The 10411-nt window shown below is 35.3% G+C and overlaps 1 pseudogene; it reads right to left on the bottom strand.

Annotated features, from left to right (window-relative positions):
* Nucleotides 1-8367: 8367 nt before the first annotated feature.
* On the bottom strand, nt 8368-9677 carry LOC145135584 (mitogen-activated protein kinase kinase kinase 18 pseudogene; annotated as a pseudogene).
* Nucleotides 9678-10411: the final 734 nt, after the last annotated feature.

Here is a 10411-nt window from a genome sequence, read left to right on the forward strand (position 1 = left end):
ATTAACACATGAATTTAACTATGTGAGGTTATGATTCTTAGAAACAAATAATTATTTAATAAAATTTGTTAATAAATGTTTTTTGTGTAAGAGAGAATTTATATACGTACCGATTACATTGAGAATAAGATAATACCATATCAAAAAGTATTGTGGAAAGAGTGAAAATAAACGTTTACCAAGTTACCCAATAAGTTGTGTATTCTTCAAATAATTAATTCTTAACGATATTTATATAAGATTTATCTAATATGGTCGAGTCTAGGTAATTATTTAACTTAGCTCAAAATCATTTTTCTTTTTGAAATATATAAATTTAATTGTTAATTAAATAATTTTGATATGTATTTATTATTTGTTAATTCATTATACACTCTTCCATACCTATTTTCCACAATTTGGTGGTTTAAAATTAAAGAAGTTCCAATTAACCCCTCTTCCAAAAGTTGAGAAACACATCCAATATCAAAAGTTGAATATGGGTTTATGATTGGGATAATGACTTAAAAGGGTAATGTATTTTTCGATTTGTACACATTTGATCACTGAGTTTTTTTTTCGTCCACATTTACCCCCCTTAACTTGTTAAACTGTACACATTCAGTCCTTATGACCGGTTACTTCAGGTTATCCGGGAAAAATGACTTAATAGGGTAATATATTTTTCATTTTGTACACATTTAGTCCTTAATATTTTTGTACATATTTAGTCCTTAACATTTTTTTTGTTTCAAATAAGTCCTTTTTTTGTACTCACTCAGTACTTATAAATGATTTCTTTAGGTTTTTCTCATAGCATCTTACGCGGAACAATCATTGATAAGTTGTTTGGGGTTGTTGATGTTTATGTCCAACATGATCTCGACTACTTGGTTGCGTAGATCTTGTGGTTTGGCTTAGGTCTTGTATTTTGAACGTCGTAACTTCTTCATACGATATCAGATTTTAACGATCTTTATATCCACGTGTTCATTTTTTCATTAAGATTACTCCCGTTAAAATATAATATATTTTTATTTACGATTTTTAAAAAAACATCCATACATGCATTCATCAAAATATATGGACAGGGGCAGACAGAGGAATACATAGTAAGTGTTGCCGAGAAGAAATAGGTGTTGCTGATACATGAAAAATAGCTATAAACGAAAAAAAAATCAAAAATTTTTCCACTGCGGACAAAAAAACAGTTGTTGTCGGTGCAACACCGGAACTAGGCTAAATCCGCCCCTACGTATGGATATAAAAATCGTAAGTAAAAATATATTATTTTTTAATGAGAGTAATCTAAATAAAAGTTGTAGTATGCTAAAATACGAACGCATGTATATAAAGATCGTTCGCATGGATATAAAAATCGTTAAAATCCGAGATCGTATGAAGAATTATGACATTCAGAACACATGACCTAAGCAACCAAGTAGTCGAGATCGCGATGGACATAAGCATCAAAAGGCCCAAACACTTCATTAATGAATTTCCCACGTAAGATTTCGTAAGAAAAAACTAAATAAATCATTCATAAGTATTTAATGAGTACAAAAACAAAAATGACTTATTTTGCAAAAAAATAAAAAAATAAAAAAATAAAAAAAATTAAGGACTAAATGTGTACAAAAATATTAAGGACTAAATGTGTACAAAGTGAAAATATATTACCCTATTAAGTCATTTTTACCGACTAACCTGAAGTAGCCGGTCATAAGGACTGAATGTATACAATTTAACAAGTTGAAGGGGTAAATGTGAACGAAAAAGAAATTCAATGACTAAATGTGTACAAATCGAAAAATACATTACCCTTTTAAGTCATTATCCCTTTATGTTTCCTAATTGAAACAAAATCAAGATGTGAGTTTACCACGATTCATGTTCCTGAAATCATAAAATTTTAATATTTGAATTGTTTTGATGCATAGCATATTTTTGAAACTAAAGAAGTTTCAATTAACCCATCTTTTAAAGGTTGAGAAACACACATCCACGATCAAATGTTGAATATGGGTTTGCGTTCTCTAATTAAAATTAACTTGGATATGAATTACCAGGATTCGAGTTACTCAAATCACAAAATCTTAATTTTTGAAGTGTGTTGGCATATTTTTAAAGTGAATGAATACATATTTTTATAAGGAAAAATCATATTAGAAAATACAACTCTTTAGAGAGAGAGAGACTTGTGTACTATAAAGAATTGAGTAAATTACATGAACGTCACTCGTGCAAGTGTTAAAAAGAACTTTCAATCCTTCACTTTAAAAATTAACTTTACCGTCCATATATTTTTATTTTTTCACTCGGATCGTCCCTCCAGACGTAAAATGATTTTTTTACCCTTGATAATTTCTTTTTTATTTTTCTTTTGTTTATTTTTCTTTTTTTGTTAATAAAAAAAAGAAAAGAAAATCTCTCCAACAAACACACCCCAAATCACCCTTCCGCCTCCCCTTTACCAAGATCCCTTCTACCCATTCATCTCCTTCTTTCTCATCTTTTTCTTTGGATCTATTGAAATCGTTAAAGCCGTCATCGCCAGAGCAAAAAGGAAGAACATATCTGCTAGGTTCGCCTCCATCTCTGTTTGAAACCCTAGCTCCACCTCTATCATTTCAAAATTCGTGAACCCTCTTTCTCGCCCCCTCTTCCTCTCCATCGATCAGATAACTACAATCATCAAAAGCCTCAACGTTTTTGCGCACCGTAGAGGAAGGGGAGTTTCTGTTATGATCGGTACATGCGTCGCCGTTGATGTCACTTTGTGTCGACAATCTTAGATATGAAGTTAACGTCAAGTGGTTCTTGTGGCGGTGGCTCCAATCTGGTGGTTTGAAACCCTAAACGCGTGTCGATGATGCAGGGTTGTGTGGTCAGGCGACTCATTGTCGGAGTATTATTTGGAGATCGAGAACAGAGTTATTTCCAGTGTTCCGATGGTGGTGGTTGTAGCAGATTCTGACAACTATGTTTCTTCTTAGAAACATCGACATCATTTTCCTTCAAGAGTTTCCCATAATAATTTTCCTTCGGTCACATCACAATTCATCATTGAAAACCTTACAGCTTTTAGTGAATCCGTTACACCCTATTCCTGAGTTCAACTTAACGAGAGAAAAGAAAGAAAATTGACGGAAATGAGAATAAAGTAAAAGAAATTGGTGTTGCCGAGTTTCATTAAAATAAGGAAGTGGAGGTATGTGGAAGGAAATAGAATGGTCACTTTCCCTCCTAACTTTCCTTCCGATTTGGAAGGGTTTTGAGAGAAAGAACAAAAATTTTAATTTTTCTTTCAATTCTCTCTAACTCGGGAACATAAAAGAATTTTTTTTCCTTTTCGTTCTCTTCTTTTCTCTCCATACTTTCTTTTTTCTTACTTTCTCTTCTTTCTTAAAACTCGGGAACTAGGTGTTACTGATTGTTGCTTGGTGGTAATGGTCCAACAGTAATCAAACAGTAATCAACTAGTGATGTCGATGTCTGATGTCTATCAAAAATTTAGGGGAAAAAGGGTGGGGTAGGTTTTTTTTTTATTTTGTATTTTATAAAAATTGTAAGAAAAATTAAAATAAATCAAAATTTAAAAAAAAAATAATAATAGTCATTTCATGTTTCACAAGGGATAAAACGTGCAAATTCAAACTAACGAGGGATGATATGAGTAAATTTTTTATCAAAAGAAGGACGGTCCAAGTTAATTTTTAAAAATAAGAATTGAACACGCTATTTGACCCATTGAACCAGGAACAAACCGTGTAATTTACTCCATATTTCAAAATAATACCCTAATATTTGAATTGTGTGGAGCATATTTTTTAAAGTGAATGAATATATATTTTCATAAGGAAAAATCATAATAGAAAATACACAATCTTTGAAGAAAAAAATGAGGTCTACACGCTATAAAGAATTTCAAAATGGCAAAATTAAGTATATAAGAAGATAACATACAAAGAATATTATGTCTATTTCTACATGTTGACTAGGTAATAAGCTCACAAATATATCTTACATAATTTTTAACTGTATTTACATCCGGCAAGAATCGAAAGAAAGTACTCATAAGGTTAAGGGAGTGGTGGCGACTGCACCGAGCTCCACCTCGGCTAAGGAAAGAAGGAAGGAAGAAGATAGGAGGGAGTGGATGCCGAGAGAGAGAGAGAGAGAGAGAGAGAGAGAGAGAGAGAGAGAGACTTGTAATCACCTGTCGAGTTAGGCCGCCGAACTCGGCATGTCGAGTTCGCAACACAGTGTTTGTCAAGTCCATCTTAGATTCGTCAAGCCTCACCGAACTCCACTCCGCCTAGCCTAACAATATATCACAGATAATCTGATATGTTTTTTTTATATTTTAATGATGGTCTGTTTTATCCGTGTGTTTACAAAATTGAAACAACATTAGAAAAAGTTTCAAATGAAAGATAAAATTGATTTAAACAAAAAAAAATTAAATATCTTTTTATATTTTGCTCTTATTTATGTTGTTACTAATGCAAGTGGAATCTACTTACTGGGAAGAGACACCTGATTTTATAACCATGTGAGAATTGAGATGGGGAGTTCGATCCCTGTCAAACATTTTTAATAGTTTTTCATGTGGGAAATTTCCCCCTGGAATCCATATGGGGTCGTGTCCGTCATATTAGATGATTCGATCTCGGAACCTTTGCTGAAATATGTGAAAGAGCTTTCATTGACACAACCGCCGTTCCCAAAAAAAATATTAAAATTTTATTGTTTGAATTTGACATTTACTTTAATCTAAAACTGATGAGTTCATACCACATTATACCAAACTATTGCACCGACACGTCATTGTCATAAAATTTTTCTCTCGCCCCACAAAACTGATGGGTGTCATACCAAACTTTACCATACTTTTATTTTTTATTTTTTTTTAATTGAATAATATGTGATTATATAAAACTAATAAAATGAAAATACTTCATTAACTAAATAGAATACATACGAGATTAAAAACATAAAAAAAAAACATAAATGAAACATAATAGAATAGTATGTGATGTCTAATAATCGTTGCTCGCCACCTCATCATAATCCTCTCTCGAATCTCCTTTAACCATTTCTGATTTGTCATCTGTATCATCGAACAACTCACTATCATCAAAATCATCAACAACAGGATTCACTCGAGCATTGAAGATGTGTTCCATCAAATCAGCACGAAGGTTGTGGTGTCGAACTCGGTCGTATACTTCCCCTCTGTTCTTCATGTAATGCGTACCAATACCAACTACTACGACATTTGGTAAATTATCATTTTCATTGTAGTGTCAAATCGTCTTCCCCTCATCTTCTATAATTATATTATGCAATATGATACATGCGCACATCAGGCTACTTATTCGTTTGCACTCCATAGATCGTGTTGGTACTACGAGTATCTGTCAATGTCTCTTTAGAACACCAAAGGCTCGCTCGATATCCTTCCTAGCAGATTCTTGTGCCGACTTAAACTTTATTCTCTTTTCATTATTTGGACATGAGAATGATTTCACAAATACAACTAACTTGGGATATATCTCATCAGTAAGGTAATACTCACGCTTGTATGATGTCTAATTTGCTCGAAACGGGACATCATACGATTTCCCAAGGTCGATATCATTCAATATCGTCAATTGGTGTAGAACATTTATGTCGTTGTTGGAACCCAATGGACCAAAAAATGTATGTTCCAAAGGTCATACGACACCACTGCTTCTAAAATTATTGTCGGTTGTTTTGATCACCTTGCATAAACCGACCACACCACACATCAAGACACATTGATCACCCCCAATGCATACAATCAATACTACCAAACATTCTATGGAACTCATGCTTGTTTTCATGTGTTGTACGTAGTTGGTGGATGTCGCTAATTGTAGGCGTACGTAAATAGCGACCACGATAAAGGATAATCACAACTTTAGGAAACTTGTATACACATTCTCACGTCGTTCGCTCTGACATCCTCAAATACTCATCTCATAAGTCTGATCTCATGTTGAATGCTAGTTGACGAATTACATTTGTATATTTTTGAATTGTGGAGACACCTTTCTTACCTCTTCCATCCATCTACTGCTAAAAATATGGAAATCGGTTTTTTATAACATCAACAATGCATAAAAAAAATATCTTTCTCATCCGGAACTGACGTCTGAATTTTTCCGCATACACTGCATCATCGGCAAAGTAGTCATTTACAAGTTTGTTGTGTCTGACTTCACGATTTCTCCATTAATGGGGATTTCTAATTTTTGGGCGCAAACTTTCGCCTTCATTTTCTTGTAAATAAGCAAGTGTTCTTCGCATGACATCTCCGATAAACATCGCTTCCCGCAACGCCAAAGTATCTGACGAAGTGGATGATGATGAAGACATTTTCAAATAAAATTAATGTAAACTATATAGAGTGTTTGGTGTTTGTTTTGTGTTTTAAAATGAAAAATCAGAGTGTTAATTTATAGTAAATTTTAAACAAAAAAAAATAAAAGTAAAAAGTAATTGTTTGAAGCCAATGGTCGGAAAACAACATTCAAAAGAGAAAAAAGAGGAGTAAATTACACGATTCGTCCCTCGTCCAAGTGTCAAATTGCTCGTTTAGTCCCTATTTTCAAAAACTAACTCGAACCGTCCTTATAATGTTTTTTTCTCACTCGGACCGTCCCTGACGAACATAAAATGACTATTTTACCCTTTCTCTTTCTTTTTTGATATATTTTTGATTTGTTTAATATTAAAAATTTAAAAGAAAAATAAAAAAATAAAGAAAAACAAAAAAGGGTCCACCGCTACAAACACTTATCATCTACACTAACCCCACTCACATCCTTCAATCATTTATCATCAGTTTATCGTCATGAGCTCATCTTCTACCGCCAGACCACCGCACAACAGCATCGGACCACCGTGGAACACCGCCGGACCACCGCACAACACCGACGGACCACCACCTCTTTTTCTCTCAGAAATATCGTTGATGACCCCTTCTTCCCTCGTTCTTCTTCCCAGTTAGTCCTTAAGCAACCACCATCGACCAGCAGGTCCTGTAGAAACACCAGGTGGAGCAGAGGAACACAACACACACATATTTGTGTTTACTGATGCAATACAAATAAAGAGAGAGCAAGAGAGACGGAAAATGTTGCCATCACCAACCCGCCATCGCCACCTGTTCGCAAATCTACACTCCAGGCGGTGGTTGTCGGAGGTGGCTTCATCTTCTTCACCTAAATTCATCTTTGCTAATGTACAACCCAACGTATCCGGTGGTAACCCAACATATCTGGTGGTAACCCCACAAATCCGGTGGAGATAGCCGGTTATTTCACGTGGTTTCAACAGATCCACTGCTGGTGAGATCCAAACCCTAGCCGACGGAGATGGCGGCGCAAATGTGACAAAACCCTAGCGTACAAAGGCTTGGAGGCGACGATTACATGCCGATCTGAGGCGGTGTTCAGTGATGATATAGGTGAAGGAGGTCGGAGGTGGTATCACTGATGTTATGGGGTGAAGGAGGCATGAGAGGAAGGCCGACGTCAGCGTTGGTTAGCTAGGGTTTTGGATTCTTGTCGGGAGTGGGTAAGAAAGAGGGAGACAACGCCATATGGTGTCTTTATTGGGTGCAGAGCAGTGTCGATGTGGAGGTGGTGGAGCACCGGCGGTGATGCAGGTGGGTGGTGGGGTGGTGGTTCATGAAAGAAAAGAGGAAGGAGAATGATATATGAAGGTGGGGTCCAATTATTTAATGATTTCTTTAAAACTATCATTAATAATAATAACAATCTAAAAATAAATCAAAAATAAAAGAATAAGGGCAAAATAGACATTTTACGTATGGTAAGTGATTTAAGGGACGAAACGTGCAATTTTTAATGATATAAGGGACTGACAGAGTTAATTTTTAAAAATAGGGACTAAACGAGCAATTTAACACTTGAACGAGGGACGAATCGTGTAATTTACTCAAAAAAGAGTTATACCTTCCTTGCACGGTAACTATACTGCACTATTCATATGGGGGTCGTTATGGTGTTCACCGCATACTGCGATAACATGTCACATACCGTGGTGTACGGTATATGACATACTGAAAGGTCTGATGAATAAAAAGATTGATAAAAATAAAAAGTAAGAAGATATTTAAATTCTCTTAAAAAGAATATTAATACTTCATTCTAATACTTAATGATTAAGTATAATTCTATTTATGTATTTAAATTATATCCGAATATTAAGTTCATTATTTTTTTAATGTACAATTTTATTTATCTTTTTATAATTGAATTTTAATGTATCATATTATTTTACATTTCTTATAGAATATTGGTTTATGTGCATTAAATATGTTAGATAATACAATTATCACAAAAAGTAAAAATTATATTATCAAACCACAAACATAAAACTACAAATCATATTCTCTAAAATGGATCAAGCCACACTATCCTCTGCCTACTTCTTCTACAATACTTCTAAGCCAATGATTATTTGAACACCTCACTACCATTCATGGTGCAATCAACTACCGTATCATCGCCGCCACCGCCCACTACTTTCGTTGCTTCTGATTGTCATCCAATCAATCTCCTCCTCCACCTTCAATGTCCACTTTACCTTTTCTGAGTTCCCCGCCAGCTGTTCGATCCTTTGCCGCAAAGAGCACGACGAACACGATTGCCGGATAAAATCACTACCCACTAATGCCGGCTCCTCCATTGAATTCCAGACGTCTCGATCAAGTATACTGGTTGGTGAACCTGTTCGCAAATCGCGATCCGTAATTTCCTTTGTGTGACGCTTTAATTGTTCGAGAAACGGGTGTTTGAGAAGCTCCGTCGCTCCCCACCTCTCCTTCGAATCCTGTATCAAACATTTGCTGATAAAATCCTTCGCTTGATATGAAAAACCACCTGGGATCTCCGGCGATTCACCGGAAAATCCAATTTTGTAAAGAACTGAAACAGGGTCGCTAACATTCGTCCATGGTAAACCACCTGTGGCCATTTCAATCACCACACATCCAACAGCCCATATATCGGCTGCAAACCCCTGTTCTTCCCCTCGAGCCACTTCAGGTGCCATGAACACCGGCGTCCCACAAACTGCCACACCTTCACTAGCCCACTTCGCGCAACCAAAGTCCGCAATTTTGACTCCATTTTCATCAACCAACAAATTCGCACCCTTGATATCACAATGCACTACTCCATTCGAATGAAGGTACTCCAAACCTTGAATAATATGTCTTGTGTAGTTCGATATCTCTAATTCATTTAAACGATCACAATTCTGTACTTTTATTGCATCGATAACAGTACCTCCTGGCATGTACTCCATTAGTAAGTTGTACATTTTCTTGTTTTCTTCTCTAGTAATGTCGTACCCTTTGTAGTTTACCACATAAGGACTACTCAAAATGGAAAGAAACTTTTGTTCTCTTTGCAAAGTCTCCGACTGTGATAAAACAACGGATTTGACTGCAAAAACCTCTCCGGTGGTGGTGGAGGTGGCGGTGGAGACGGTGGCAGAGGACCCCCGGCCAAGAACATGGCCTCTGGTCCACGTCATGTTTGATATTTTTGATGAATACAAGAGAAATCTTTGTGAGATATTTGGGGTTTAAATAAGGTATGAAATAAAGCTTTGTTTTCTCTTGTTGGAAAGGTGTATGCAGCTGTTGGGTGGGAAGTCCGTAGGTGATCCATCTCTCTCTCTTTGTAGAGTTGGCTATGTGCCAGCGTGGCAAAAATGTAGGCAGCTTTTAGGCAGGCCAAAAGGGTGTTTGCCACGTGTCAACATTAGGTCAAAGGGTATGTGTGGTAGGGGTAACATTGTCCATAAACTTTTAGGGTGGCACATAATTGAGTAAAAATTGCTTGTACTCTTGAAAAAATTTGAGTCTTTAAAGGTTAAAAATTAGTAGGTTTGAGTTGAAGTTATGATTTGGGTTCATTTTTCTTGTAACTTGTAAATGAAGTGTTTAGTTTAAGTAATCTTTGAAGTTTCAAATCATTTCGTTATTAAATTGTCATTCATGGGTGGTTATGACTTCTAAATCAAGATTTTTATTGAATGATTATAAAGAAAGACCACATATTCAAGAAATATATAGATATGAACTATTCAAGGTTTAAAGATTAACTTATATGGAAGTTTTATTATGAGTCTTGAAATTGGAATATGGTGGAGTTTTCTTGAATAAGGAATTGTTGTTTTCATCCTCTATCTACTCCATTGCATTAGCATCAAAAGGGAAGTTGATTGTTTGATGTATCATTGTTATATTGTAACATTCACGACTTTATTGATGTACTTGTAACATATTACATAATTCATAATTTAATTGATTAGTGTAACATATTAACATTTGACAACATTATATGATACAATGAAGACGTGTAGA

The sequence above is a fragment of the Lactuca virosa genome, chromosome 9 (genome assembly GCF_052849685.1).
Source record: "Lactuca virosa cultivar CGN04683 chromosome 9, Lactuca_virosa_CGN04683_v6, whole genome shotgun sequence".
In the NCBI taxonomy this organism is placed as follows: domain Eukaryota; kingdom Viridiplantae; phylum Streptophyta; class Magnoliopsida; order Asterales; family Asteraceae; genus Lactuca; species Lactuca virosa.